Source organism: Chelonia mydas, chromosome 11, assembly GCF_015237465.2.
Source record: "Chelonia mydas isolate rCheMyd1 chromosome 11, rCheMyd1.pri.v2, whole genome shotgun sequence".
Lineage (NCBI taxonomy): Eukaryota > Metazoa > Chordata > Testudines > Cheloniidae > Chelonia > Chelonia mydas.
Window position 1 is genome coordinate 27,237,715 of NC_051251.2, and position 27,360 is coordinate 27,265,074.

The 27,360-nt window shown below is 38.9% G+C and overlaps 1 long non-coding RNA gene across 1 annotated transcript; it reads right to left on the minus strand.

The window, feature by feature from the left end:
* Positions 1 to 16,284: 16,284 nt before the first annotated feature.
* Positions 16,285 to 27,039, minus strand: LOC122462458. Its single transcript, XR_006284994.1, has 3 exons — positions 26,861 to 27,039; positions 22,261 to 22,310; positions 16,285 to 21,432 (listed from the first exon to the last, which is right to left on the minus strand). It is a non-coding gene; the product is annotated as an uncharacterized LOC122462458 (long non-coding RNA).
* Between the last annotated feature and the right edge of the window lie 321 nt (positions 27,040 to 27,360).

Consider the following 27,360-nt stretch of genomic DNA (forward strand, 5'->3'; position numbering starts at 1 on the left):
AAGAAAGATCAGGAATAGAAAACACAAAGGATGACAAAATATCTATATTCTGTTTTTAATTATCTCCACAAAATGTTGCATGCCATAGTCAAACCATACAAAAACAACCCAGAGACTATGGGCTGAGAAGGTTCTGACATTTTAGTCAGTAATTACTATGCATCTCGAAAGCTCGATATACCAGAGCCATAGAGAATAAATCTTATGGATCAATAAATTGAGAGTTCAAAACCAGGTTTCTGGTTCTTGGAAGGGAAAAAAACTAGTTTAAAGAAATTTATTCACGGCATTTATTCTAAAATTCCTAACTTCTTTGGAGTGCAAATAGCTATGCTTCAAAGAGCATGAAAAAGCTTGGTATACCTCATGGGAAACGGAATATTGCTAGAGCCCATGTAAACAGGAGTTACACTGAAAAGGATATCTTGCCTACTGGCTTACCACCCAATAGCACTCAGAGAGCCCCTCACTCCAGGGACAGAAAGATTCTTGTACAGAACTGAAGAGTGGCATGGGGTGAATCCTCTCTCTCCTGCTACATATTCTGAATAAGCTAAAGCCACAGCACTACCATAAAATGAACCAGTTCCTTTATTCCAGAATTCCACTGCCCAGTGTAGAAGTGCTGGCCAAGCTGCATGGTTAATATTATCTGGCAGTATTAATGCGTTAAATCAGATCCAGCTATTCAAATGTAAATCTCAGATGCAGAATCTTGCTTTCAGTGCAAACTATACATGCATACAGAGTGGAGAATAGTGCTGCCAAGATGAAGGGCTTGTTAGGGTTTCTGCACTCTTCAGACTTATGCCCCTAGATCTGTTACATGACTTCCAACATTAGCTAAAATATGTAGATATTGACTCCCTCTACTCAAGAAAATTAGCTGTGTCAGTTTACAAGAAGCAATATTGCAAATGGTTTTATTGTATTGGTCGGTGCCAAACAATTTGAATAGGATAATGTTTTTAAAACAGTTTCTGCAAAATATTTTTGAGACCAACCATAAGAAATGCTCTCTCCATTCATACCGCCTGGCACTGACTTGCCAGATCAGTTTTCAGATCAGTTTTTAAAAACTGTTTCAGAAGTAGAGTGATTTTCTTAAAGATTGAGGCCAAGATTTTCAAAAGTAACTATGGCCCCGTCTGCACTAGGAGCACTTTGCCAGTACAGCAATCCCAGTGTACTATAATGGCAAAGCATTCCCAGTGTGGAAGTAGCTGTACTGGCTATTCACAGGTATAATAAAACCATGAATGAAACAAGCTATCCCTGTAAAAGTGCGGACTTATTGGTATAGGGGGATGCACACTGGGGCCTTTTCCTGGCACAGCTTTGTCAGTCAGGGATCACACCTCATCACACCTTGACCAACGTAGTATAACAGCTGAGGTCTGGAGTGCAGATCTGACCTATGTCTCGATACTCGCTAGTCCTTCACTTCATTAATACAATTAGGAATGAACATAAGTTTCTCTGAAATAGTAACAATAAAATTCTATTTTTAACATTTCCACAGTCCCTAAATCATTAATTTTAGTGAATGAATATAGGCCTTTATATAAACCCCAGTGAAATCCTGCCCATCTCACAGCAGTTCCTGCTTCATTGTGTGAATGTAAATGAATAACAATCTGATTTCCATTACTGTATATTGGTGCAAGGACATAGAGCACCGTAAGTTACATAAATACATCTATGCCGGAATTGCTAAATAAATTATCCTTTTGAAAGGAAACCTAGATGTATGATCTGCAACAATATGAAGCCCTTCAAAAATGCTGCCTCTTGCAACTTGTTTTTCATTTTCAAAGACCAGTCAGTCCCTGACCCACAAATTTCAATCCCCATCATTTTAGCTCCAGTGGGGAATGGCATGTTAGCTGTCTGGTAAAGTGTTTGCTCAAAATGGGATTAATTAGGAATTGACTCCTCTTTTATTATTGAGTCTCTTACTTCTTATTTTTTCCATTAAGCAAATTTAATTTTGACTGGCCAAAGGCTCAGTATCTGCCATTCTTTTACAACATTACAGTTTAATGGCCAAAATGTTCAGACTAAAGTAAAGCACCTAAAGCCAAATTTAGCCACCCATATAAAAGGGCTAAGTGGTTCTCTTTTTTCCCTGACTTTATTTCTTTTCTCCACCCAAGATGCTGTTGCCTCCAGTATTAATTAATGCCACTTGTAGTCTCAGTTAACGGGGTTACTTGAAATCAACATAATGTGCTCTCTACAAGGTAGATGAGTACCTACATTCTGATCCAGAAGCAGTAGCATTAGACCATAGAGCCTTTCTGACTGGGCATGTTCGTAGAGTCTTTCAAAAGAATTCCTCCACTCTTGAAATTTATTCTTTCTTACAAGACATTCTTTCACTAGCCGTGGGCAAGGTATTTGACATTGGTCTGAACTAAGTAAGGGCTGCAAAAGCAATTACAGTGGAATTTGCTTTTAATTAACCTCTCTTTCTCATAGTGATCAGTTAGCTACAGTAAAATGATTAGTATCTTATTTCCAAACCTGTCATTCATTGTTCTGCTATTTGGTTATTAGCATCAAATGGTTTCACCCATTCCGCCACCAAGAACTTGAGTACTAATTGCCTTGCCATACAGACTTTCTGGCCGATGTATAAGGATTGGGACCCCAGGACTCTCATTAATGTTAACAGATCTTTAAGTTAAATTTTTACCAATATGTCAAACAATGAAATGCAGATGATTACTTTGCTATCTAATTGGTCACTTATGTCATAGCAGTGTTATAACTGTAGTCATGTCAGCTTCCATCTGCTTTCTCCAGGTTCTGTGATAGCAGCTAAAAACACTTCTGGCCATCAAGAGTGAGATATTTGCATAAAATTCAAATGTGGGTAACCATTTTTTTTAAATCAATTCCTCTTAGTATATAAATGTAAGTCGGTCCACCATAAGGCAGTTAGATATGCAATTTAATATACAACTATATTCACACACAATGAACCAAAAGGCTAACATTTAAAATCACTTCATTACAATATCACTTTTGTAGTTAGCAAGAGAATGAATGCATTTTGAATAACCATTTTCTTTCCCTTTCCCTTAATTTCTTTTTATATTGATTTCAGCATGAAAAGAGGAACTAGTAAATCAGACAATCATTTCACTCTATGAAAGGTCCAGTAAATCATGCAACTTTTATATCTCTATATTTTTGAACATAAGCTTAAGAGCCTAAAAACTGAGTGCATGTGCTATTAATTTGAAAACAGGCAGTTCACATAACTGTTTAAGGACCTCAAAAGCAGACTCAGACATGCAGACCCAGGTGCACTGCATGAGAGAACTACAGACATCACTACTATGTTCAAAACACAAGGAGATAATGTGCAAAAACAAATGTCAAGATTTTGAACTAATGTAGCCTGTTACTAGAAATGTAAGCATTTGGTTTACATTAAGTCCATTTTAAGGCATGCTTATATAACTAGAGAAGACAGAAACAAAGGCACAGAATTAATGTGCCTATTTTACATAAATATGAAATGGAAAACCATATTTTAATGTACACTATAGTTATCAGTATTGCTGGCTCCTTGAGTGTGGCTCAAATGTACTCTCTGCATATGGAATATTTAAAAAATAGCTTCCTGCTTGATGTAGCATTGTAAGCTGGAGCTTCAGACGTAATAAATGGTGTGGCTTAAAACAGTTTTAAACACTGCAGGGCAAAGCCATGTCTGTTGTAAGCCGCATAATTCCATTGACTTCAATGGAGCTGTGACCAAGTAACTCAGGTCTGATTTTGGCCTTTTGTCTCATTTACTTATTGTTCAGAATAGGAAAGAAAACTTAATGAAGAGAGGACATCAAGAAAAGTGATTTCCATGGTCTCTAAATGATCTGTAATAATAAGGTTCTTATTTCCACAGCTCATTGCTCTGATACATTGTCCTTTCTGGCTAACAGCCAGTTCCTGGTTATAAGGATCAGCCAGGAACTAGCATGGCAGTTTGTTAAATGCATTGAGAACAAGTTCCAATATGGAAGGTCCATTTTGTTTGATGATCTTATTCATTTTAAAGAAGGTTGAGCAGTTTTTGTTCTATTCTTAATTGGCTCAGCAAAGTGGAGATGTTGCTGAGCAAAATGTCATTAGCTAGAGATATCTGGCCAGATCTTTTAAAATCACACAGTCAATACTGTCTAGCCTGTTAAAAGGATAAAATCCGGAGTTATTGGCACAGCAACCAGAACCCAAACAGCAAAAGCAAACATGATGATATATGTGATTGAAATATGCTTATGCATGGGACAAAGCAAGATTTTGCATGTTAGCTCAGCTCAGTGGCTTGCTCCTACTAAAACAAAACAAAAAAAAACCCATTTTTGAAGGGTTAAGCTTAAATTCAAAGCCCCTTGAAAATCCAAACACATTCTATCAAGCAGCTTCATGAGGAGACAGCTGATGCTCCTAGAAGACAGCTTCGGTAAAACCACCAATGAAACGTAATCAAGAGAACATTTACAAACTAGGGTGTTTTGGAAAGCAGATGGAAATGAAATGCTAAAGACATTCCTCTCCTGGAGGTTTAAGGGACTAAATGAGTGAGTCACAGTGCTGTTTTGTTGCAACACATCATACATACATAAGCATGTGCTGTCGCCACTAGAAAATCCAAACTGTCTTGTGCTTTCAAGTTTTCAGTCAAAGATTTCACAAAGTTCCATCAGCCACATAGTGATCAGAAATGGAAGGCTTTGCATTGCATAAAAGAATATCAACTTCCTAAAGACAATTTGGATGCTGAAGGGTGAGAATGTTAGGACCCAGCTACTGGAATTTCTCGCTAAAGGCTTATGCCCCTCAAACTAGGACCTGAAACTGCAAAATGTGTGGTGGGAACAGAAGCTTGGGTAGAATCTCATTGAAATCCTGAAGACATATTAATGTTACAAGCAATAAAGGGAAGAGATTTTTAAAAATAGAATGACTATGCTAAGGGAGATTAGAGAGGTATCAAAATAAAGAACTCAATAATAGTGGGAAATTTCAATTATCCCCATATTGACTGGGTACATGTCACCTCAGGATGAAGTGCAAAGACAAAATTTCTCAATACTTTAAATGACTGCTTCTTGGAGCAGCTGATACAGAAAACCACAAGGGGAGAGGCAACTCTCAATCTAGTCCTGAGTGGAGTGCAGGATCTGGTCCAAGAGGTAACTATAACAGGACCGCTTGGAAATAGTGACCATAATATAATAACATTTAACATTCCTGTGGTGGGAAGAACACCTCAGCAGCCCAACACTGTGGCATTTAATTTCAGAAAGGGGAACTATGCAAAAATGAGGAGGTTAGTAAACAGAAATTAAAAGGTACAGTGACAAGAGTGAAATCCCTGCAAGCTGCACGGACAATTTTCAAAGACACCATAATAGAGGCTCAACTTAAATGTATATCCCAAATTAAAAAACACAGTAAAAGAACTAAAAAAGAGCCACCGTGGCTTAACAACCATGTAAAAGAAGCAGTGAGAGATAAAAAGGCATCTTTTAAAAAGAGGAAGTCAAATCCTAGTGAGGTAAATAGAAAGAAGCACTGCCAAATTAAATGTAAAAATGTAATAAGAAAGCCAAAAAGGAGTTTGAAAAACAGCTAGCCAAAAACTCAAAAGGTAATAACAAAATGTTTTTTAAGTACATCAGAAGCAGGAAGCCTGCTAAACAACCAGTGGGGCCCCTGGACGATCAAGATACAAAAGGAGCACTTAAAGACGATAAAGTCATCGCAGAGAAACTAAATGAATTCTTTGCTTCAGTCTTCACGACTGAGGATGTTAGGGAGATTCCCAAACCTGAGCCATCTTTTGTAGGTGACAAATCTGAGGAATTGTCACAGATTGAAGTGTCACTAGAGGAGGTTTTAGAATTAATTGAGAAACTTAACAGTAACAAGTCACCGGGACCAGATGGCATTCACCAAAGAGTTCTGAAAGAACTCAAATGTGAAATTGTGGAACTATTAACTATGGTTTGTAACCTGTCCTTTAAATCAGCTACCATACCCAATGACTGGAAGATAGCTAATGTAACGCCAATATTTAAGAAGGGCTCTAAAGGTGATCCTGGCAATTACAGACCAGTAAGTCTAACATCAGTACTGGGCAAATTAGCTGAAACAATAGTAAAGAATAAAATTGTCAGACACATAGAAGAACATAAATTGTTGCGCAAAAGTCAACATGGCTTCTGTAAAGGGAGATCATGTCTTACTAATCTATTAGAGTTTTTTGAGGGGGTCAACAAACGTGTGGACAAGGGGGATCCAGTGGACATAGTGTACTTAGATTTCCAGAAAGCCTTTGACAAGGTCCCTCACCAAAGGCTCTTATGTAAATTCAGTTGTCATGGGATAAGAGGGAAGATCCTTTCATGGACTGAGAACTGGTTAAAAGACAGGGAACAAAGGGTACGAATAAATGGTAAATTTTCAGAATGGACAGGGGTAACTAGTGGTGTTCCCCAAGGGTCAGTCCTAGGACCAGTCCTATTCAATTTATTCATAAATGATCTGGAGAAAGGGGTAAACAGAGAGGTGGCAAAGTTTGCAGATGATACTAAACTGCTCAAGATAGTTAAGACCAAAGCAGACTGTGAAGAACTTCAAAAAGATCTCACAAAACTAAGTGATTGGGCAACACAATGGCAAATGAAATTTCATGTGGATAAATGTAAAGTAATGCACATTGGAAAAAATAACCCCAACTATACATGCAATATGATGGGGGCTAATTTAACTACAACTAATCAGGAGAAAGATCTTGGAGTCATCGTGGATAGTTCTCTGAAGACGTCCACGCAGTGTGCAGCAGCAGTCAAAAAAGCAAACGGGAAGTTCGGAATCATTAAAAAAGGGATAGAGAATAAGATCTATCTTATTACCCTTATATAAATCCATGGTACGCCCACATCTTGAATACTGTGTACAGATGTGGTCCCCTCATCTCAAAAAAGATATACTGTTACCCTGGGTTCTTTCAACCCAAAGCTCTTGGTAACTTTTACTCTGTGCGAGGTGGTGTCAGGAAATAAATCAGGGGAGACACGGCCGTCCGACCAATAGATGGCTGGCACAAACAGGACAACACAAGTGTGCTTTCACTTAAAGCTAAACTTTACTTAGTCTCAAGCACCTATACACACATCCGCAACAGGTTAGTAAAACACCCCCAACCCTTCATAATTACCAAACCTGAGTGTGGCTTTCGAGTGGCACAGTGGGCTGCCGGTGGGAAACACAAGATGCATCCAGAGAGAGAGTCCAGTCCTGAAGAATCCCCCTACCTCAAACTTTAGCCCCTTATTTATACATGAGTAATAGAATGACATGTCCCTTAAAGAAAACTTGTTAAGCAAGCAGTTCCAATGGGCAAGCAAGAGGCTCCTTCTGATTATCGATTAACCAGGTATGGATTTTTCCAGAGTTTGCAGCCTTGAGGCCCCAATAGACATTCCTAGGGCATATCCTGCTCTTCTAAGATGCATGTATCAGCAACTTCAACACAATTCTTATCAGGAAGGATACGGGGTCAAGCTGCCCCCTCTGTGGCACTCAAAAACCCCCTTCCCCTCCTGCCTTGATTAAGCTAAGCCTGCTGACTTGGTTAATTTACAGCCTGCTGACTTGGCTTCTTTTAGCAATAGTGGTTTCAGGCATTTTACTGGTTTGCCAAAGTCTCCCCTTACAATACTGGCATTAGAAAAGGTTCAGAAAAGGGCAACTAAAATGATTAGGGGTTTGGAATGGGTCCCATATGAGGAGAGATTAAAGAGGCTAGGACTTTTCAGCTTGGAAAAGAGGAGACTAAGGGGGGATATGATAGAGGTATATAAAATCATGAGTGGTGTGGAGAAAGTGAATAAGGAAAAGTTATTTACTTGTTCCCATAATATAAAAACTAGGGGCCACCAAATGAAATTAATGGGCAGCAGGTTTAAAAAAAATAAAAGGAAGTTCTTCTTCACTCAGCACACTGTCAACCTGTGGAACTCCTTGCCTGAGGAGGTTGTGAAGGCTAGGACTATAACAGGGTTTAAAAGAGAACTGGATAAATTCATGGAGGTTAAGTCCATTCATGGCTATTAGCCAGGATGGGTAAGGAATGGTGTCCCTAGCCTCTGTTTGTCAGAGGGTGGAGATGGATGGCAGAAGAGAGATCACTTGATCATTACCTGTTAGGTTCACTCCCTCTGGGGCACCTGGCTTTGGCCACTGTCGGTAGACAGGATACTGGGCTGGATGGACCTTTGGTCTGACCCAGTGTGGCCATTCTTGTGTTCTTATATGCTATTAATTACCAAAGCCCAGAAGGGATGATGGGTTAGAGAAAGAAAACTAGAAATAATTTGGGAACTTGTCCAGAGAGAACGAGGAGGGAGTTGCTTAGAAGCCTGGTCAAAAGTATCAATAAAGCATCGCATCTGGATGCAGCAAGGTTTGGAATATCTTGAGAATCAACTATATCTCATACGTTGTATCAGTGCCATCTGAAGAAGATAGCGCTGAAGAATTTTTATGAGAATTTTTTTCTACTGGATTGGTAACATTTATCTCATCCTTTATAATAAAAATATGTATAAGGGATATCAAATCTCTTGTTCTACAAAACGATGGACTAGTTCATCAGCTGCTGTTAATTGGCAGAGTTGTGCTGAAGTCCCTGGAACTATGCCAATTCTCACCGGTGATCTGGCCCACTTTACTTGATAGACTAACAAATTTTACCCAAAATCATAAGGATAAATATTTCTCTCTCTCCATCTCACTGTATGAGTTTTTAATTCCCTGTATGATTCTAATATCTTCCATTGTTATATGCAGTATTGTTTTATCCATGTTGTTACCTGTATATTAGAGCGAAAAGGTGGGTGAGATAATATCTTCAGGGCCTGAAGAAGAGCTTTTTGAAGCCTGAAATCTTCTCTCTTTCACCAACAGAAGCTGGTCCAATAAAAGATACCTCATCCACCTCTTCACCCACCTTTTCTCTCTGAATCTAAGTCAAATAAGTGCGTTTTATATTTTGTTCTAAAGACTGTGAGTTCTCTCTGGACATAAGGCAACCACTAACTGCCTGAAGTTAGGAAGAAACTTCTTTATATGCATGCTACTGCATTATTGTCCATTTTATGTTTCTTGCACCTTTCATTGCATCATCTAGTACTGGCTAGTTGAGAAACAAGATGCTGAACTAGATGGACCATTGATCCTATCTAGTATGAAAAGGTCTATGTTTCTATATTCTTGTGGGACATATTTTTTAAAGCCACTGTCACATCACCTGCCCTAGACCCAATTTAGGGAAACATTTTGCTCTCCGTTTCATGGCTGTAAATCTGGAATAGCTCTATTGAAGTCACTAAAGTTACCATAGCTTTACAGTTATAACCGAGATCATAATCTGACCCTAAACTGGATTTCGGGCAGTGATAGTATAGCTAATGATATTACTCCAACTTTACAACTTTGTCTCTAAGATCAGAATCAAGCAGAAATAAATGGCAAGTATTCTAAACTAGCTATGAGGCAGGTAATATTTTCAGCAAATATATTTAGAGATATAGGATACATCTACACAACAACTAGATACCCGCAGCTGGCCCATGCCAGCTGACTTGGGCTTGCAGGGCTCAGGCTGTGGAGCTGTTTCATTGCTGTTTAAACTTCCAGGCTTGGGCTGGAGCCTGAGCTCTGGGACCCTCCCACCTCATAGGGTCCTTAAGCCCAGGCTCCAGCTTGAGCCCACATGTCTATACAGCAGTGAAACTGCCCTGCAGCCTGAGTCAGCTGGGCCGGGCCAGCCGCAGGGGTCTAGTTGCCGGGTAGACATACCCTAAGATCTGTACGCTGCTTGAAGAAAGAAAGTTTGGCTAATAAAACTCATAAGATCTTTTCATTTCCGGGAATGTGACCACAGCTAGAATGTTCTTTCAGGCCTCAATACAAATAACCACTGGAGTAGATGCCTAACTTTAAGCATGTAAGTAGCTCCATTGGCTTTAATGGGACTACTTACATGCTTACAGTTAGGCATATATTTTAAAAACCCTGGTGAATCTGAGCCCCAGTTATGGTGGTGGGTTTATTTTAATGTGATGCTTGCTTTTTACATTTTCCTGGTTTATTTGTTGTCTTTGAAACTGTTAAAGTGGAGGTAAACGGTCCACTGTATAGAATCCTCACTTTGGCATTCATTTGAAAACATCTATATATATATATATATAGACTCTGTTGGACAAGTTAAATACAAGTCTCCAAGCTGGGACTGTTGCCATCTCTCAAGGAAAACACATTAGGGAGAACTCATCACAAGTACAGATCTCTGTGGGAAAGATGTATTGAGATCATCCGGGTAGTCAGACATTGGACACCTGGTATTCCAGACACACTGGACATTTGACCTTGTTCACAAACACTTCTTAACATTTGCTCTTCCTTTTTTGTCTGTTCAGTCTTATTTCTTTAAAGTATAAAAGTTAAATTTGTCTAGGAAAGCCCTCTAGGATTTGTTAATGGAAATATTATTCTTTTTCTATTGAGAGCTAGGTAATATATCAAAGCCTTTCTCTCCTCTTGGCTATGTTGTTAAGGATTTTTTCCATTTTTTTTCTCTTGTAAACAAAATACTTTGTCAACTGAGAATGTGGTTATAAAAATATAATTAAAAAGAGTTTGGGACATTATATTTCAAGGACTTTCACATTAGGCTAAACTTGGAGAAGGAAACCAAAAAGAAGTTACTTAGCCAGTATTTTTCTACACATCCTTTGATTGTATGGAAAATATCTGGGGTTTTAATAGGGTGTCAGCTGCTGTCTCAGCATTCCAATTCCCACCAGTTTATATTAACTGAGCTCTGACTGAAAGACAGACAGTTGGCAGGGAAGGCCAATTAGCTGCATGGAGGTACACCTGAGAGGCTAATTGGGTGGAAGCATCCCCAGCAGCTAGGACTATACAAGCAAACAGGAAGGAAGTGCTGGTAGGAGAGTAGGGAGCCTGAAAGAAAGCAGAAGGAGGCAGGATTGGCTGCTACTGCTGTTGTTTCCCTTCCTCTTCCCCAAAAGCAAGTGGGGAAGCTGGCTACTGATTGTAAATATAATATATAATAAAGTACAGTGGTAGTTAAGAAGACCTGGAGTGCTTGTGGTCAGTGACTGAGATTGGAGAGCACTCTCAGCGGACCACCACATGACAGGTTTAGACACGGATCAGGGCCTTCAGAAGTCCCCTCTCAGATTGTCTTCTGCTAGCAGCCACAGTGCAATCATGATCATTTGATTATATACCCTATTCTACTCTTATGAAAATGATGTCAGATGCTCAGATTTACGACTTCCCTGCAGGATAATACAGGAAAGGAAGAGGGGTTTTGGGGACGTTTTTCTTCATATGAGCAGAATGTAATTAGAAAATATTCTAAGAAAAAAATCTGAAGTATATACTAAAAGCTAAACGGATTTCTATATTTGGACTGACACATTTGAAAGTCCTCCCAGCATTAAAGTCTCTTTTTAGATATGTTATTGTACTGAGCACTTTGATACAAGAACCAAAATCATCAGTGAAAGACTTTATTCATTTTTAAAACAACCTTTGCTTGCATCTTAGGAAGGATATTTGGGGTTCGGATATGTACCAGTCCACAGCTGGAAGCTGTTTTTTCACATTTTGCTGACAGGCGTGCTGCGCAACTGTATAAAACTTGAATTACAATCAGACAAGCTAAGGCCTCAGGAGATGTCAGATGAATTCCTACTTGAAAATTGAATTTGGCAGGAGAGCTAAAATTGGACCAGCTGCAGACATTAAGAACACCTAACTTTTGGGCAGCCAAAGTCAGTCTCACAGTCAGCAGAGCAATATAGGACTCTGATGACCGGAAAGTGAGGGGTACAATAAATTACCTCCATCACACCATCTTCTGTTGCCAGTAAGGGTTAAATTATTTAATGATAGGATAGAACAGAAAGCAAAAAATAGTAAACCCAGGAGACTTCATTAGTCCTAGGTAGGGAAGCGTCTCTTAGAATCCCAAAGGCATGTACAGTTAGTCCCACTAGTGACTAGGCACTGTCTGGTGGGATGTTATATGAAGTCAACAGGTTATAATTTGCAGCATGGAGTACCAAGACTAAGTGAGGGTTGAAAATAACATTTACCAGATAGGAAACTTCACCTTGTTAACCTAAATTACTAGATGAGAGAGGATATCAGTACTGTTAGCAGGATATGTTCCATTGCAACACCAGTTCCTTATACACTGGAGGTAGCATATGGAGAGAGGGTCACTGAGAATCTTATTCAAATTGTTTCAGTTTTCCTCCTCATAGGCCCTTTCAGTGGGAAGATATGATCAGCTCTTCAGTCCTCACACAGGGAAAACTTCCATGATGATAGAGAGACAAGGTGGGTGAGGTAATATCTTTTATTGGACCTATTTCTGTTGGTGACAGAGACAAGCTTTCAAGCCACCCAGAGTTCTTCTTCAGGTCTGAAAGCTTGTCTCTCTCATTAAACAGAAATTGGTCCAATAAAAGATTTGCCTCCACCACTTTCTCTCTGATATCCTGGGATACAACTACACTGCATCCATAGGTGATAGATAAGAAGATGAAATGGACCACATTTACTTTCAGATGTTCTTGGAGCTATGGATAGAAGTTGGAGGTTAGAATTTGGCCCCCACTTTGAGAAAAACCCCAAGAACAAAAGACTTGATTTACTCTCACTTGGTCTTACCCTGTTACTGGGATCTTGCGAGAACACTTTGGCTGCCATTTTGGGTGCTCAGTGTAGGACTCTCGAAAGCGTAGAGCCCTATACATAAGTATAGAGCCCTGTGATAAGGTAAATTCTGTTGTGGCCTGATCTAGTAAGAACTGAAATCAGTGAGGCCTGGATCCACAAAGAGACTTGGACATCGTGATGCTTATCATGACAAGGTCTAACTCTCGGATGCCTAAAAAAAATCACAAGAACAGCAGTGAGATCCACAAAGCCTGAGTGAGGTGTCTAGACTCCCTATACAATGACTCCCTACACCAACCACAAAAAACAGCATGCTAGGCAGGGAACTTCCTACACTAAGCAATGGGGGATACTGAGAACAGGGCTGTATCATAAGCTCTGCCCCTGTTACAGAGTTAGGCACCTAAGTCCAGGCTGCAGGGCTATTTCTGCTTGCCCTCCACATCCAGGAACCTCTCCCGGAATCAGGCAGCTAACTCATTTTTTGTGAGATTGAGTTAAGTGCCTGCCTCACTCCACACTAACCTACCAGAGATGGGGAACTCATGACCTGTCATCTATTAGCCCCGTGGGTAGAGCATTTCCCTAGGAGGTGGAAAAGCCAGGTTCAATTCCCCCCTCTGCCTGAGTGGAACACAAGAATTTGAACAAACGTCTCCTACCTCTCAGGCAAGTACTAGAACCACTGAGCTGTGGGATAGACGCATGGGGGGCTTCCTCAGTCTCACCTACTGAAGTTGTTCCACTTTGGATAAGTAATTAAAAAGTCAGAGGAGCAGGGAAACTGGACCCTGGGTCTCCCACCTCCCAGATGGATGCCCTAACCACTAGGCTATAGAGTTGTTCTCTTAAGCCAGATCATTATTTAAGCCAAAGTGGAACCGCTTTAACAGGAATGAGGGAATCCCCTATCAGAATATCCCATAGCTCTTTAGAGCACTCTCCTAGGAGGTGAGACGCTTAGTTCCCACCCCCTGCCCATGTCCCAGCTGACTGTTCTAACCACTTTGAGTTCAAAGTTATAAGGTGGGTGGTGATACCTCCTCCTCTGGTTGGATTTTGAATGGGGCCCAGTCTGGTAGGCAGCTTCTGAGCAAACCCCCTGCATTAGGCCCAGCAGGAAAGATAGGGGGGCTACCGCGTACCTTTCCCCAGTTTGTGGATTGCTCTGAGGCTTAGGTAGGAGATCAACATCCAGCATGAAGAGTGAGGCAGCAGGGCACATACCCAGAGATGGAAACATAGGTGCCTATGGAACTTTTACTCTGAAAACTTAGATGCTGAATGAATTTAGGCACCTACAGGGTTAGGCAGCAGCTGACTGGGATTTTTGTGGATCATAGTGGAGCATAAAACAGGTGGATCTGGACCTAGGTTTCTCTCCATAAACTTCACTGAGCACAGGATCAGGCCCTTGGTGAATAAAGTCAGACACAATAATAAAGAGAAACATTGGAGAAGGCTTAGGATGTATCTTGTGTTCTTACTATGCAAAAGTATTTTAATGAATTCCCTCCTGCGCTGATCCAACTGTCTGTGTCTCTGTATCACTGTATCATTTTTTGCTAGACATGTGTGGTGGTAGTTTTCCATAATAGCAATACCTCCAACAGATGCACATTTAATGTTCATTTGGAAAAACAAAAATTTCAAAGACCCCTTTTGGATTCAGTGGGCTTTTGTACCAGCCTCTGAGCAAAGTTTACAAGAGCTGTATACAGTAGTTTACAGCAGTTGCTACAGCTGCTCTGGGATTTTTTGCACATTCCTTTCCTATTGCTTAGACAAAACTGTAGTCCTTGTATTTTTGGTATGTGTTTTTGAAAGATATTTTGTTGTTTGAGCAGGCTTTGTATTATAGAGTCCAAAAAAAAATAAAATTATGCCTCGTACCTCAAGGTATCCTGTCTTTTGGATTTTGTACATTTGATTCACCGGGGCCGGATACAAAACAGAACTGAATAAAATGTCTAGTTTTAAAACAGTGAGAAGTTTTCTATTAATATATTTCCTAGTTGCTTAAAGCCAAACAAATCTTAAAGACTATTATACTTAATACCCTAAAACCATTAAAATAAAATATTTTGATTGCTTTCCTAGTTTGTATTTGATCTGAGCCCTGGGGAAAAATACAGAACTCAGGATAAAGAAACAAAAATAATCTGATTTTATAAAAATTGCAACAGTTTTCATACTCTTCCATAGTTTCCTAGTCAGACCATAAATGGGTTTTCGGATATGTGTACTGGGAGATTTCCTGAAGAGTAAATTATTTAAACCTAAAGATTCACTACAACACATTCACAATGTTTCCCTAATAGAGTTTGGGTCATTAGATAAGAGGTCTAGTCTCTGTGACCCAGAAACAAAATGTAATACTACAAAGGAATAGGCCTAATTTGTTAGCACACAGCTAGAGAGGAAATCCATTTTTTTTCAGAATTCCACATCAACTTAAAAAAAATCAAAGCAGGATTAAAAGGAAATAATTGAAGGATGTATGAAATAACAACCTAAAATAGATTTTACCAAACACATTATGGCATGCAAAAGTTTTCCCTGGAACTGTGGCCTGTTTACTGAGCCTCTGCACATGAATTATTGAATTACAGGAGTGTGTTATGTAATAAAGCACATCCGCTCAAAATGTATAACATAGGGAAGGCTGGATTTAAGCTCTGTGGGAGAATTTTGGACAGTTCTTTTACAACATAGACTGTGGAACAAAATCTAGTAGTGGGAAATTTGTAGCTTTATCTTTCTTGAATATTGGATAAATGATAGCTAGAATCAGGTGGGATTCTCTTGGTAGCTGCTGTGTTAATAAAGAAGAGTTTATGTTAAAATATGAGCCAATGAAAAGGGTTTGGGGCTACATTCAGCAGTTTAATTTCAGCAGCTGGAAGCAGGTTACCTGGGGATTATATCTAATTATGCCGCTGTGACAGGAAGTAGTCATTCATTTTAAAAAGTGTGTGTTATAATCAAAGGAACAGATACAGCTTCCAAAACAAGGTGATGGGAGCAAATTCACTGCAAAGCCTCAGTGTATGGCTTGATAAGGACTTGTTGGAGATGTTCAGATCATGATATAATCTAGGTGGGAGAGGTGAGAATGTTTAAACACCTGCAGGTTGGTCAGGCAATTTGCTTACTTTGCCTGCCTTAGAACCAGTGGGAAGTTAATGTGGATGCTACTATACCTGGAAATGTTTCCCCCCCAAAGCGTCACATTGAACAATGCCAGTTTAAGTAATTTCCAGTAAGTAACTGGAAAGCCGAACTGTGGGGATGATATTAAAAATTAGTTCCTTCTCCCTCCACCCAAAACCAAAATACCTGTTTGCAAGTAGTATATTTAGGAGTATCCAAAGCTAGCTAGCTGGCTCAAGTGTTTTCAGTTCAAACCACGTTATGTCTTGGTTTAGAAAATCAAACTGCTATTCTCATTTTTATACAGCCAAAATTGTTTATTTTGTACAGCAAGGTTCAACAGATTCATTCAAAAAATGTGCTAAGACCAAAACCCTGGATCTAAACTGCTGATGCAGATACATTGCGCCTGATTTTCCTCTCACACTGGTTCTACATCAGTGTTACGCTCTTGACTGATTTACATCAGTGTAAATGAGATAATCAGGCCAATAATTTCCAGAGCTGTCAGAACCAAAATACAGATCTCCAAACTTAGACATTCAAATTCCAGTTGAATCTAAAACTTCCCAATTCTGTTCAGGTTGATGCTCAGTTTCTGACCAATAGGAAGATTTAAACTGTGATGCAATGTTGTCATTAAAGTCCCATCCTGTTTTCATGCACAAGACTCTTCAGAGTAAAGGTACGCTTGTTCAAAAGAGGTATCAAGTATAATGTGGAATAAAGTGTTACATGATACCAAACTTCTCCCATGGTTTTAGTTTGCTCAACTGTAATTTCTTGGCAGATGTCCATAACACTGACAGTAAGTTGGGAATAGCACATGAAAAGGGTGTACATCTTAACTTCTCTTTCAAATCTGCAGAAACTTGCAAAGGAAAAAGATGTGGCCAAAGTGTTAACAGAAGCAAGAGGCTGCTGTTCCTTGGAAATAAGGTTCATTACTGAATTTGCATACTATATTTAATTGTAAAAATGCCCGCCAGATGCTAGTATCCAATATACACATAAGTTCTTGCACATCATAAACACTAAGATATATCCGGTAAACCAGACGCTGCCCTCAGATACATACACAAAACTGCCACTGATGTCAATGGAAGTTGTGTACTGTAATAACTAGAGTTGGTCAAAAAATTTAAATTGAAACTTCTTTATTTGAAAATGGTTATTGACTACCAGGAAATTTTCATGGAAAAATTTCTGGTTTTAATCAAAAAAATTCAAGTTTTTGTCAAAAAAAGAAAACATGCAAATCAGTTCTAGTAATAATCCTGTATGGGGAGCTAGAGGGCAACTTGTTACCAGGAGGATTATGGTAATAGTTTCTGGACATTATGAAGGGACTATGCTAGCACTGTGAGCAGCAAATCCTGTGAGGCCATAAATTCCCCACCCCTAGCTCATGGACCTAGTTTTGGAATTATCCCTGTTAATGTTTCTAACTAGAATAAAGTTATTCCTCTATTTTACCTTAAATCTCTGATTCACTCTGTGTCAGGTTCCGCAACCCTCACTTAGTGATTAGTGGTTACTTACGTGAGTGGTCGCACTGACTCACTCCATGAGTTAACACCATTCAACAAATGTAAGGGTTGTAAAATCCCCCCCATGCACAGGCTTATGCCTCAGATCTTCAGAGCTCTATCTAAGAGCAGAAACTGGACCACTGTGTACATTTTTTTTCTTTATAGTGGTACACAAAAAGTGCTCATCTTTCAAAATCAAGCTTTGCACCAATAGACACTGGTACTATTTGGCTAACTACAGCTCAGTCAAGAGGCTTACATTTGTTAGTTGATTGACTGAGGTACACCTACACAGCAAAAGCTGTGCATAGGCAAGCCCTACATGAGTATCTGCTCAGCTTTTGCTGTGTAAGCCTACCATTAGTCTTATACTGCTAAATCTATTCATCTAGAAACACCTTCTAAAAGGCATCAAAGAAAACAACATGTATATTATGATAACCTTAGTTAACTCTACAAATCAGCATGAGGATATGTCATGCTAAATTTAAAATGAAGAGCTAATTCTATCATCTTTTTAAGCAACCGTTTAAAATTTCCTTAAATGGAATATGAGCGAGGGGACCAATACAGCTACAACAACACTGCAAACTTGAAATGGAACAGACAATTAAAAATCCATGAGATGAAGAATTTCAGAATTTACTGATGTGTGATATAAACTCGGCAAGAAATTAACAGTTCATCTCCATGATTATTCAGCTGATGGGAAAAATGAATTGTCATGACTCTTGGACAATCAGAACACTATTTTAAAACAAAACAACAACAAAACACCTTAAAATCAATGCAGGATATACCAGACTGATTTAGGAACGTAATTTTGCAGAAAATGACTACTAAAGATTCCATTAGTTCTATGCTGGAATAGAACTCATATTTGTAGGGTGTTTTACATCTTACTTACTTCGTAAAGCTTAATTAAAGTCTGTCACGTGTCACTGGTGGCAGCAAAATACATCATCATCCTAGAGGAAAGATTTTTGTTTGGAAACTGGAGAATATTAATTTGTCCTCAGATGTGGTGATGAAGTTTAGGTACCTCTTAGAATGCAGAGTGCTTTACCTCAGATGAAACATATTCATATCATTGTTGGCCACGTCACAGCCTTGTTTTAATAAACTGTATGGAGGTACATTCTTGTCTCACAAAAGCAAATGAAACTTTCATTGATTACGAAGGGAGTTGCATGCATGTATGTGATGGCAGAATTTTACCTGTAGTTTTTTAGGTATGTACCTGTTAAAATACTGACGTATATAGTCAAACAAGTACAGAGAACCATTATGTAACTTCTCACAATTATGTAAACACTTGACATGCTAGCATTGAGCAACTTAAGTAAGCTTTTCTGTCAATGTTTAAATCCCTTTTGGGTGCTTCTATAATTATGTTCTAAGCCTTTTAGCCTATTTTAACCTACTTAAAATATGGTAGTGCAAATGTAGATATATAGACTATACCAGGCAACATAAGAAAAACCTCTCTACAAGGTCTTGTATGAGTTTTTGTACATTTCTAATGTATATTACAGATCAGGATACCAAAATTTAAACTACGACACCACACAGCAAGTGGGATTTCATATCCCAGAACAGATATGAGTTTTCCCTAATGTATTACCTTCACTCAAACACAGCTTTGTAATAAATGGTCCAATGCTAAATCTCCAGGGTGTTCAAAAGCTCTCAGAATTCTTGCTTCTTATCTCTGTTAGAATGCTCTATAATCTAGGTATGGCACTTTCAGATATTCTATAAATAACTTATGTACTATGCTGAAGACCTCTTGTGGATTGTTTTCTTTTTAAATATATTGCCTGCACAGTACATTCAGATTTATTTAAATACAATTTTAACACATTGCACTGTAGCAGAAATACCTTCTTGATTTCCCCTAAGAATCCAATGCTGCAGCCAGAAATACCGGAGTCAAAGAGTGTCTCTTATTTAGATGTGGAAATATATGCTTCTGATTAGGCATTCAAATCCAGTAATTCTACAGTGTGCTCTTGAGGAGAGATGGGAAAATACTCAATGCTTCTAAAACAGTTCTCCAGTGCTATGAGACTAATCGTATTTTTCATCAGGAGTTACTAGCGCATTAAGTATCTCCATCTTGCTACACTCTCAAAGGACAAACTATGGTTGTGATGCAAAACTAGCTGAAGTCAAGAAAAAAATTCTCATTAACCTCAGTGTGCTCTGTATCATATCCCACATGATTTTTGGCAGCACTGAAGCAAAAAGCAGTCACCCGCCTTGTTTGGACACTGCAGGCCCCAAAGCATACAAAGTTGATCAGAATAGTTTGATCCATTTTGAGCTGTCTGTCCCTTTCATAAAATTTAGATCATGTAAACTCTGAAAACAGGATAATTCAAGGGCATGAGTCAGACAGATGGATCAGATACAGCAGCCATAGCAACAGGCACATTAAGCAAGTGTTTGCATTAGATACAAGGCCAAACATTTTGTGCTACAATAGATATACTGGGGAGGGGGAAGAGAATCCTTTAGAAACCTGTACCTGAACGTTCAATAGCAACTGAAATTCTATCTACAAGTGCATAAGGCATTACAGAAAAGACTCTGCGGCACAATAATTCTATTGCTGCCATTGTGCAGACAGGACATAATTTACCTCAGTGCAGAGGCGGCCATTCGCATTAAGTTCCACTTAAGCCCGTAGTGCAGAGCTGAAGTGGTGCATAGGGCCTTGTGTGGGCACTAGGCACAGGTCTGAATTTTACCCAGAGAGTGCATGAAGAGGAAGTCACTTTCCATTCACTTTGGTAGATGTCATTTATATAGCTACTCTACAGCATTCTGACATCTCCGGAAATGAAAAATATGCTCATGCAAACACCTGTGAGAGGTTTGAGGAGCATAAAACAGATCAGCTTAGAAACTGAAAATATGTGCTTATTTACTTAGATGTAATCAATAGGGTAAAAAAAAAAAAAAAAAAAAGGCCCACCTAGATGAAAAGTTCTTGGCATTCTGACAGTCAAGGCTGAGAGTTTTAAAGAAGCATATGAAGTTCAGTGTCCAAACACCACTGAAATGCAGTGAGATTTGGGTGCCTAACTCCCTTAGCTTAAATAGTCTTACAACAACATAATAATGACCATTTAACGCCATTTGAAAATTCAGCCCAGCAGCCACTTTTCACAGTCATGAACGGTAACAAATGATCTTAGCCAGACAGTAAATCAAAGCAATAGAAAAGCCCTTTTCCACATACATCTCCCCTCCCACCTTTGGGAACATGCCCTTAACCTTCCCCCAAAATCGTGTCATATACTTATATTGCTTCATATGATGCCATAAAATTATACTTATCCATCTAGAGTCTTATATTGGTGCCCAACACCATAGTGTCTTAGGCTCCATTCCAGCAAAGTAATGGGACTAAGGGGAATAAAGGAAAAACTTCAATGGGATTATTCACATGCTTAAAATTAAGCGTATTCTTAAATATTTTGCTGGTCAAACCTCAGTGCCTAGGTTCAGAGTAGTTGCATTGTATATGAGTACAAATTATTTCAAATATCCTGAGTACAGTTCTGTTAATTATTATGAACATTTTAATGGCAATTTTAGTCCTTTTTCCCTGTTTGCATCAGCATTACTATTATTGTTACTATTTAGTATTTGTATTGTGGTAGCACCAAAGGCCCCAGTCAGGATCCAGGCTCCATTCTTAGCAGCAGTGTGACTATTTACACCTCTTTTATATTGGTGTCATCATTATCCACAAACAACCCAGTTGAGAAGTTCGGCACTTCAAACACAACTACCTGACTCTAGCTTGTGACTCATTTTGTTGTAACTCCTGTATCTGAAGTTTCTCTGAATTTCTAAGTTCAAATCCAGGTCTCTCAGAACTTGTCTACTCCTTACAAGATGAATTTATAGATCTTGACAGAGTTGGCTTTTCTCACTGCAAAGGAAGGAAGTTACTTTAAGCTTAAAAAAGCAGAACCATCTGGCAGTGCACAGCTGTGGCAATATTATGCATCTCATTATTTATAGAGATACCTGTATGGAGAATGATTCTGTGCTGTAGCATTCTAAAACTTCCTATGGTGGAATAAGGGTTTTATTCTTCTCACAGGTGGCGTGGGGAGGGGAATGTGTATAAACCTCTGTGGTTTTTTGTTTCAACCTGAAGCAGCAATGAGTTTTGTTTTGGCTATTAGTCTATATATTGGGGGCAGACCTTCAACAAACCTCTAGCATCCCCAAACCATTCCAGTCATACAACCATAACAGTGGGCCAAATCCTGTTTCTAGTGAAATCAATAGCAAAAAAATATAATGGGGGCTAGGATTTATCCGTGTAGTCCTCCAATATAATAAGATGACTGAAAGGGCAATAGCTTTCAGCATGAAATGAAATAAACAAGTCACTTTAGATTTTAAGAACAGGTCATTTTATTTACATGCCTGATCCAATATCCATTGAAAAATCAAGAGAAAAGCCCCATTGCCTTCAGTGAGAGTTGGATCAGGCCCTGTCTGAGGGTAATCGTGGTAATATAGCTATTCACCACTGTCTTTTAGAGTTATAAATTGAGGGCCAAAGGATCCCACATGCCAAAAGTTTGAATTCCCCTATCAATATATAAATGATGATAAAGAATTTTGTACTGGACTGACGCACAAAACAAATCCCAAGTGCCCTCTAAAACACAATGGACCTGACCCGTGACTGATGTAACTCTACCATAGTTTAAATGATAAAGTAAAATTAAACTTCAAAACTTACATTCAAATTTGAATTGCAAATATGTCCATAAAGATCAAGATCTCTGTACCCTACAAGAAAAATAAGTACATCTTATCTTCCTAGGAATCCGTACTGATGCTGCAACTCTCTGACTGCATCATCATTTTGCTCAAGGAAGTAACGATTGCTGGATGCTGACTTACATGTACATAAGCAACAAGATTATGTTACTGGACAAATCCAGGTAGAAAGGTGAAAATTATTAAACATTATCAGAAATTTTTCCTACACAAAATTTCAACTTTTCATTGAAAAAAATGAAAGTTACATTTTTTGGTTTTCAACAACCAAAAATGAAAATTTTCAGAGGAAAACTACCAAAAATTTAAATATTGTCAGCCAGCAAATAAAAAATTGTTAGTTTTCTGATGAAAAATCAAAAAATGTTACGGCAAACAAACACTTTCCACAAACATTTTTGTTTGACTGAAAACCCAATTTTCCATCGAAAAAAAGTTTTAAGGGAAAAATATTCTGTCAGCCTTAAGAATGATGCTTCTGAGTAATTAGCCTATACAGTAATTCAAAGTCAATCTGTTTTTATACATAATAGGAGAAAGACATGTTAGTTTGCTACATATGTTAGCTAAGATCCTTTAGTTTCTGAGCTTAGCATTTGAACGTTTTCACTTAGATTTCGACTCTAAGTTACAGAGATCTTTAATTAAGATTCTATCCCTTGACCAAGGGGCTGCAAATAATACTGTGGAGATAATACATCCCCACTCCCTGCTGCAGCTACTTTTTCCTTCTAATTGTTTTTCCCCATACATAAGACACTTTTATTCATGCATTTTCCCTTTGGTACTTAAGCCAAGTTCGTATTATATTGTATACAACAGGTTTGTATGAAACTGCAGATGTAACAAAGAGGTTATCAATACCAGCCCATCGAGTTGCAGATCGCTCAATGTATTTCTGAAGACAGGAGGAAAGTCAGACTCCTGTATCTTACTTGTCTGTGAAAACACCAAATGGAGTTATAGTCTTTTTTATATTTTTTCTTCATCCAGTATTAGTTGGTTCTCAAAACAGCCAATTCCAGCACCTTGGCAGAACAATACAACAGTAACAGACATTGCAGTTCACCAGATAAATCAATGAGCCTGCAAGAAGAGTTGTCAATGAAGGCTAAATGATATCCCAATAGGAGCTGTCTTTGCTTTAACAGGTTTGCCTGGCTAGCATGCCAAATTTCTTTGTAGCATAAAAAATATAAACCAGTGTACAAACAGAATTTTGAACAGTGGTAGTAAATTTACTAATTGCTACTTACTGCCCTTATAACCCAAGATTAGCAATTTAACTCCTAAAAGAACATTTTCTTTCTGAATCGGATTTTGCCATTAAGTGCCAGCCTGTGCCTCCGTTTCCCATTGTAAAATTAAGACAATAATCCCAGTCCTCCATCTTGAAGCATTTTGATACTTGCTGATAAAAAACACTATGTAAGTGTTAAATATCAGTAGATATATTTTATTATTTATTAGTAACTTTGTATCTATTATGAAGTCTTTTTTAAAAGTAGCCTTTGTTAGGCCTTAATAAGTCTCCTGTACAATAAAGACTTGAAGATTCTGGTATCTCTTATAGATCAAATCTGAAAATACTGACTTCCAATATCCAAGACTGTAAGACACATTAATGCAATGAAAACAGGTTTTGTTTAATTACTTTATCCAAATAAGGACAAAAAATTGCAAATTTCACTGACTTGAAAAAAAGGCACAGTAAGATTTCTCTCTGTTAGGAAGCTCTTGGTTTAAGTTTTTAATAGCACATGTCTGAGAGCATAAGTCATGGGAATGAAAATTCCTTCATCTAGCTAAAATAAAATTTAAATGATCCTTAAAGGTGAAGTTATCTGCCAATGAAGATTGTCTCATGTTGCTAAGGTATGAGCAAGCAGTCCTGAAATAGAGCCATTCACAGAAACCCAGTGAATTCAAAATGACATTTGCAAATTGTTTTGGTTTAGCTAAGAACTCAGTTTCTTTCATAACACCACTAGCTTCTCTGGAGGTAGCATTAACTGAGATAGAAATGTTCCCTTGCATTAAAATAGCTTGGAAAGGAAAAATGCAGGTATTCCCTTTTTGTTTCTTTATGATGTGTAAAGAAGTCATGAAAGAATTTGGGGAGGGAACCAAACAACCAAGGCTTTCTCCTTGATTTTACATTAGAAATTCAGATCTATCTACCCTGGAAGACTGTAGCAACTGGAGAACTAGTGAAATTATGACATCACAGCTGAGACTGCTAAGAAAGGAAGGGATTTTAGTCAGATGGTTTAAAACTCTGTTTAATTAAACTCCAACGCCTATTAAATAGTTGAAAGAAAGAATAGGAGTACTTGTGGCACCTTAGAGACTAACCAGTTTATTTGAGCATGAGCTTTCGTGAGCTACAGCTCACTTCATCGGATGCATAGCATATCGTGGAAACTGCAGAAGACATTATATACACACAGAGACCATGAAACAAAACTTCCTCCCACCCCACTCTCCTGCTGGTAACAGCTTATCTAAAGTGATCATCAAGTAGAGCCATTTCCAGCACAAATCCAGGTTTTCTCACCCTTCCCCCCCGCCACCCACCCCCCCCCACACACACACACACACACATACAAACTCACTCTCCTGCTGGCAATAGCTCATCTTACAATGTGCACAGCAATAATCCAAGTTTAACCAGAACGTCTTGGGGGGGGGGTTTGTAGGAAAAAAACAAGGGGAGATAGGCTACCTTGCATAATGACTTAGCCACTCCCAGTCTCTATTCAAGCCCAAATTAATAGTATCCAATTTGCAAATGAATTCCAATTCAGCAGTTTCTCGCTGGAGTCTGGATTTGAAGTTTTTTTGCTTTAAGATAGCGACCCTCATGTCTGTGATTGCGTGACCAGAGAGATTGAAGTGTTCTCCGACTGGTTTATGAATGTTATAATTCTTGACATCTGATTTGTGTCCATTTATTCTTTTACGTAGAGACTGTCCAGTTTGACCAATGTACATGGCAGAGGGGCATTGCTGGCACATGATGGCATATATCTTATCTTCCTAGGATTTGTGAGAGAAATCTTGGGAGAAAGGCCAGTCCTTGCCTACAGACAGCCCCCCAACCTGAAGCGAATACTCACCAACAACCACATACCACACAACAGAACCACTAACCCAGGAACCTATCCTTGCAACAAAGCCCGTTGCCAACTGTGCCCACGTATCTATTCAGGGGACACCATCACAGGGCCTAACAACATCAGCCACACTATCAGAGGCTCGTTCACCTGCACATCCACCAATGTGATATATGCCATCATGTGCCAGCAATGCCCCTCTGCCATGTACATTGGTCAAACTGGACAGTCTCTACGTAAAAGAATAAATGGACACAAATCAGATGTCAAGAATTATAACATTCATAAACCAGTCGGAGAACACTTCAATCTCTCTGGTCACGCAATCACAGACATGAGGGTCGCTATCTTAAAGCAAAAAAACTTCAAATCCAGACTCCAGCGAGAAACTGCTGAATTGGAATTCATTTGCAAATTGGATACTATTAATTTGGGCTTGAATAGAGACTGGGAGTGGCTAAGTCATTATGCAAGGTAGCCTATCTCCCCTTGTTTTTTTCCTACAAACCCCCCCCAAGACGTTCTGGTTAAACTTGGATTATTGCTGTGCACATTGTAAGATGAGCTATTGCCAGCAGGAGAGTGAGTTTGTGTGTGTGGTTTTTGGAGGGGGGTGTGTGGGGGGGGGGGTGAGAAAACCTGGATTAGTGCTGGAAATGACCCACCTTGATTATCATGCGCATTATAAAGAGAGGTTTCAAAGAGGGATGGGCTATTACCAGCAGGAGAGTGAGTTTGTATGTGTGTGTGGGGGGGGGGGTGGGTGGCGGGGGGGGAAGGGTGAGAAAACCTGGATTTGTGCTGGAAATGGCTCTACTTGATGATCACTTTAGATAAGCTGTTACCAGCAGGAGAGTGGGGTGGGAGGAAGTTTTGTTTCATGGTCTCTGTGTGTATATAATGTCTTCTGCAGTTTCCACGATATGCTATGCATCCGATGAAGTGAGCTGTAGCTCACGAAAGCTCATGCTCAAATAAACTGGTTAGTCTCTAAGGTGCCACAAGTACTCCTTTTCTTTTTACAAATACAGACTAACACGGCTGTTACGCTGAAAGAAAGAATGTTAGTACAAAATTTTGACACTCCAGTCCCTTCAGTTAATGTGTTACAGCTGACAATACACATCTGAGAGAACTCCAAGGGATCTTTTAGAGAAAATCGGGCAAGTTTACACATGACATGCTTGATATAGTTAGGTTAAAAAACAAGCAAAAAAAACCAAAAAACCCCACACCTCCTGGTATCTTCATACCAAACTTTATGATGCCCACTAATGCAAAACTGACCTCATTCACAAAACAGTCCCTTTATTGCTATGCAACTCAGGTCTTTGCACTTTGAGGGCCTGATCCAATTCTCATTATAGTCAATAGAAATATTTCCTTTGACTCCAGTGGGCAAAGAATGAGACCCTATTCCCATGAAAGTATGCAGAAAAATACCTTAATTTCATGCCTTGGCTATTGCATCTGTTTTGACATCATTTTACCATGCTAAGTATCATTGTAGCAGCCAATGTGCACACCAGATGGAACTTTCTGCTCTTACACTACATAATACCTGTCACCAATCCAATAGTTTGAAGGAATTAAATTACTCCATCTGCTCTTCCAGCTTGCAATGAGACTGTGCTTCCAGTAACTTTGGAATTTTATTTTATTTTTTTAATAAATGAACGAAGTTTCTTGATAAATTCAAGTCCAAAGATGACTCATCATAATCTCTGCTGACAAATTTCTGTCAATATTTAGTGACATATCTAGAGAGCTGCAGTGTTTAAAGTATCTGTTTTTATGACGAAGCTGCTTTCAGTGAGCATCTGGAAAAGTGTAACACTTTTTATCACAGTCTTCAATACATTTCTACACTATCTACATAATGCATATGCGAGCAACACTGGAAAACTAAAACACTAACATCAGAGCCTGGAAAATTATGGAGA